Raw genomic sequence first — 5849 nt, 5'->3', positions numbered from 1 at the left:
GACTATTTGACTGAAACTTATTTCCACCTAAGAGAAGTTAGTAATGTTGAAACCGTGAATGATTCATTACGACGGACTTCCCTCAAAGAGCTCATTTCAGAAATCAATACACAGTCATTATCAAGCTCTTTAATACATATACTGGCATGTAATCCGTTTACAGTCCCCCCCAGCATGTGGGTGATTACTGAACATGATACACTGTGAGATTACCCAGAGATACAGGAAATAACCTGAAATAAGGTCAAGACATGGTAGATAGATTCTGTGCTCTTTGGAGCACAAACTTTCTCAATGTTTGATTTCAAATGTAACTGTTTCTTTCATCGAGGGAGTATATTGTGATGTTTATGTCTGTATCACGTCCGTTTTCTGAGAAAACAACCGCTTCCTGCTTCCTGCCCACACAGAGAGGAAGTTTCCGTGCACTCTGCAGCGCTGCAGTGCATCAATGTTCGGCAGCGCCTACCTACGCTCAGGGTAGGAGCGATGCTACTACTAGCGGTTTGGCTGATACGAGAAGATGAGTACTCAGATAGGTTACGAATTTAGAGATGATATAGACAGCCTAGAGTGTCAAGAAGTGTGGACGGAATAAGAATTCTTAAAACACACAGCATTGTTCACTGCAATCTCTAGACTCACATTAAAACTGAGCCGACAGGTGGAAGTAGCCGAAGAGAGAGCAATGTGAGGCTATCGAGTGTGTGTGACAAAACTTCAGATGCGTTTGATAAGATCATAGAGTTTATACAAGATTAATGATATCTGACACATCTATGACTTACTACTCAGAGAATCTTACAACGTAATTTTACGATTACACTTACTTAGAGTCCAATATCGATTAACGCGTGTCGAGAGCTGCCAACAATGGCATATTTACATGGCTTCGAAACTAAAGTGTGCCCAATATTTGACATTACTTTGGCACTCACATAGATGAGATAGGTATTACCACTAAGTCTAGGGAGCTGTTTGTCATACTAGATATAATATCTTTCGTGAAACATTTTTACTTTCTCGGATTCGCACGCAAATCAGGACCTGCTTACACAACTCTCGCACTGCTTTGTAGCCAATTAATGATTGAGAACGGATTCATAATTATTCTGAATCCACACCTAAGCAATTTAGGATCCATAGTTGAGCTATTCGTGAAATCATCTGCATAGTCGTACTGTCATGTAGTATTGCAGTGTAGCTTCAGATTTTCAAGACGCTATCCTCACTGTAACTCTCCAGTAGGAATCAGTTCTCTGTAGTCCTTCGCTTGCTGATCGAGCCCAACAGCTCAGTTGAGAACATGAAGATCTAGGGACCCTAGTGTGTTTCCACCGGCTCATATAGCGACGGGATGAGTAATGCTACATATACATACAATACAAATGCTATTATAAACAGAGGCGCGCATCTGCACGTCTTCATCAGTTCACGGCAATAGAGTCAATGCAAACACAAGTGAGCGCGTGTACAGCGAAGACAAAGAACCCACCTACAGCCCCTACCAACAGACAACCGAGACAACATCCTGGCGGCGATTGACTATCTAAGCACTTCCGGTGGGCTAGAGTGACGAGGATAACTCCACCAGACCACGTCAAAAAGCACGCGCCCAAGTCTAGCGTGAAGAACAAGCCTGTGAGGGGAAGAAACAATGGAATCGAGGCTAAGTGACGCGGCAGGGTACTAGGACCGAGTACCTCTTACCTGGCCGTGTGCCGCAGAGAGTCGCGCAGATTGAGAAAGCAGAAGAGCCGAAGCTGTCCAGAGGTGTGTCTGAGAGATATGTCAGCGTATTTTCTCAAGTATATCTGAATAAAATACAAAAGCCTGCGCCCGTGAGTAGTCTTAGCCGGCGCGAGACCAGAAGCGTGTGCCGAGACAACGTCGAGGCACCACTCTGCAGCACTGAGCGATATACTAGCAGTGGTCAGTTAGGCTATATTTTTCACACCTCCGATGTCAGGATTTGTCCAACTGTATCAGATTGACGCTATGATCCCCCTCGAGCAAAGGTGGATTTGTCTCAAAGAAGATCGCGTGCATCTTGAATATACGACCGACTGCTTCGAACACAGCGCGTGTGTTCAGCATTACTGAATTGTAATTTTTTCTCGCCTAGTGACTTAGTCTCGTATAATCCCTCGATGTTCATTGATAAGACACTCCCCTTTCACGAATACTATACTAACATCTCTCCAACACTTTGGTAGTCACTATTACTAGAGCAACAATACTCTTTTTCATATCATGTACTCATTAGAGAGCAGTTAATGTTTCATGAAATATGCACTATCGCTAATGTAGTGTTCAAGGGTTGAGTCCTAAACTCTTCTCAAGTGCCTGCTTTGTCTGTCAAACTAGTGTGGTAGCATTGTGTTTAACAGATATTTTTATTCTGTATCAGTGGGTCGTATCAGTTCAGCGATCCATTTCACTCTGTATCATGTCTTAGCGGGTTAGTATTGTGTGGTAAAGCAGAAACTCAAACACATGAGTCGTGTTCAGAACCAAAGTTCTTTCAGCATACCTCATCTTCGCACTTATATTCCACACACACCGTTGTTAGTTATTTATTGTCAGATCTGTTAAAATTATTAGTGAATTATTTTTGTAACCCCCTTATTGTACCAGGTCAGTTGACTGATACAACATTCTCATTACAATGTTACTAGAACAAATATATCCTGTTGGTCACTTCGCCCGACACATCAAGCAACACTCACCCAGACTGACTGTGTGAGAGAAAATGTGGAATGATGGCGATAATATTTTCGTAAATTTTTCACTAAAACCAATTTGTTGTGTCATAATAGTATTAATAAATAGCGATTAAATATGCTGGAAAATCGCTCTTGAGTCAAGTAAGTTACTCAATGCCCTCTTTGTTACTGTAAGACCAAAATAAGTTCCATGAGTAAAACATGTTTGGCGGTTAACCCGATCTCTACCCATTTTAATCGAGACCTAGCAAATGGAATTACATACTATCTGTGGAGCATTCCAACTATGCGAAATTATGAGCGGTCATTCACCGATCTAATTATCTGATCAAGAATCCATTTACTTTACGCTCCTCTTTTATTGTAGCCTACTCAGACCATAGAGCCCATTCTAACTCTGTGTAAGAAATGATCACTCCCTCTGACATTTCTGCGTAGTAGGAGTGACAGGCACACTCACTCACCGCACCTAGAAATTCTCTCTGACATCACCGATGAAAAGAAGAGACGTGGAGGGAGAAAGAATGTGTTCGAAGTCTTTGCAAAGAAGGGCACTATTGTTAGAGAGTTACAAAAAACTGGTAAGAGCGGAAACTGCTAACCTTCTGAGACATACGCTGGAAATCGATCATCCAACCTTGAGCACCCACTTGCTCTCCGATGATCTATACTATGCAAACGATGCTTAAGGACTCTTTTGATGTAGGTAGAGTAAGTATACAAACTCACCAGTTACTGACGTACCACAAAACAGCGATACATGAGTGTCCATTTCCTAACTTCACGTAACGCGAGAGAGCGATGTTCACAGCATCCTATGAATTATTCTTATGACGCTATTCAGCAGGTACAAGCTGGGTGACTTTTCAAAACAGTTCAGGTCTGTGGAACATGGCTATCAACACAGATAAGTGAAAAACATATTAGACTAGAACGAAGCACTGTACTCACTAATTTCTAGTTACCCACATGATCATACGCCTCAGAGAATGAGCAGAGTGAATAAGAAAGAAACTTGTCAGAATAAAAAAGTCAAGAAACGTCGCATCCTGTTTCCAAAAACACCAAAAGGCTGGACTGACTCCAAAGGACATATAGCTGGTACATATTAATATGAAAATTAACCAGTGTCTCCTGATAAGCGGGAAAAGATCTTCGAGCTAAGCTTACGTGTCTTGGCTGAGAGATCAGTAAAATAACTCTCAACACATACTGAGATATAGCACCTTCTATCAAATAAGATCCCACGCATGGTGTATATCGCTCGTAGCATCATTTTACATTCGTTGTATCGTGCTTTTCTCTGCTCAGCCTAACGAGTAACCACCCAACGGAGGACGAGTGTATTGTTTAGCACTAGACCGGCATTACAAGACAACCGAACATAGGACTCGTCAGCATCATGAAAGAACTCTGGATTCAAGATCGTCATATAACCATGCACAAAACACCTGCAAGTCAGCGTGGCAATTAGTCACCTTCAGCAGACAGAGGTCTACACTCTAGACACTAACACGGCCAGGAGACATTCTATAATGCACGAGACTTGTGGAGAAGTCTGTTCTTTACAATAGACTCATTCCTGGAATGGTTCTCTAGAATTGTGGCATTAACGCGATTAGGCAGTAAAAGAAACACTCATGAGAAACCAATGATTCTTCGCAAAAAACCTACAGTGCAGGCACCAGAAACTTAGAGCATCTATGGCCTCCTTGCCGTCCACATCACAATTGTTCCAGTAAAATAACCAATAATACAACATTTGATCTCAATCCAGCTCATCGTGGAAATCCCGTCTGTTCTTAACAAGATAGAATTAGTAGTGCCTAAAGACTAGAATAGCTACACCATACCGAACGTGCGAAAGCGTCTATATGAAAAGAATGCTTGTCCACAATGAAAAGAGCAGTCACTGCAGCCTTAACTTACTAAGGAGATGCTATCTGCCAGTGAGAAGCGAGACTTCAGCAGACTCTAGTGTGCACGTGGATTTATCCTCGGATGGCGAGTTCTCAGCGGCTCGATTAGTAACTCACTTAACCCAGCTCGAATTAGGCGTGTCCCAATCAGAAACTCGCGAGTGCCTCTACCCAGAAATGGAACTACGAAGCGTCTTCCTCTAGACAAGTTCGTACCGTACGACTCAGAGATACCCACAGAACCTCACAGCAAGCGTCCCTTAATGGTCTTATATCAGAGGCAAACATTCCATCCAAGCTCGAGCTACTAATAGAATTAGTATTTTATTCTCTACACCATGAGGTTATGTCATGAGAATCTATACAGCTCTGATACGATACCGTTTCGTTTACACGCAGAAATAAAAAGCTTCAAACTGCTCAGAGACTTACCCAGAACAGACAGCTCTGTTAAGGTTATATATGATGTACTTTACCTAGAGACATCAAGTATCGTCACAAAGCTGACTAAGGTCCGCTGCACAAAGGTTGATTTTATCTTAAATAACGAGCAGTATCAAAGTGTGGACTCTTGTGGCGAGATCGTAGAAACGAAAACAGCGCTCATATAAAGGTAGACAGTGAATCGTATCTCGGTTTCATGGCTCAGTCTCTACCATCAAAATCGATATAGAGCGAATGTTGCTAAAGAACAGTGTGGTGAAGCGTTCGCGTCTTGCTGGCTATTTTCTGTAGAGTAGTGGAAGCATGAAAGAGCCCTGAGAATAGCACTTGCTTATGAACTCAATCGGAATTCGAGGGTGCGTGATAGAACAACAGAGAGAAGAAGATTGATGTGAGAAATAACAGACCATACATAGAGAGAGTGATGCGGGGTGAGAAGAATGAGAGAGACGAAGATCCTGCAGCCGACACTGTGATAGTAGTAAGCGTAAATTGGAGTTAACGAGATAGATAAACACAGAGCCACGCTGATATTGTAAGTTAACGACAATCAATCAGAGATCCCCTCAGTGTGCGACTCGTGCATATTTGAGAAACAACGATCATGTATCCCTTCCATCTCACCACAACCCAAACCACCCTCTGCTCTCCTCGGTTTCTGCAAACACAACCGTTGCCACAGAGGGTTTTGACGCGGGAAAGGTTCCATTTCTATCTGTGTCACATATGTTTTCACAGTCACATACACAGCCTGTTTCTG

Source organism: Salvelinus sp. IW2-2015, unplaced genomic scaffold, assembly GCF_002910315.2.
Source record: "Salvelinus sp. IW2-2015 unplaced genomic scaffold, ASM291031v2 Un_scaffold6928, whole genome shotgun sequence".
Lineage (NCBI taxonomy): Eukaryota > Metazoa > Chordata > Actinopteri > Salmoniformes > Salmonidae > Salvelinus > Salvelinus sp. IW2-2015.
Note: the sequence above shows the minus strand (reverse complement) of the source record.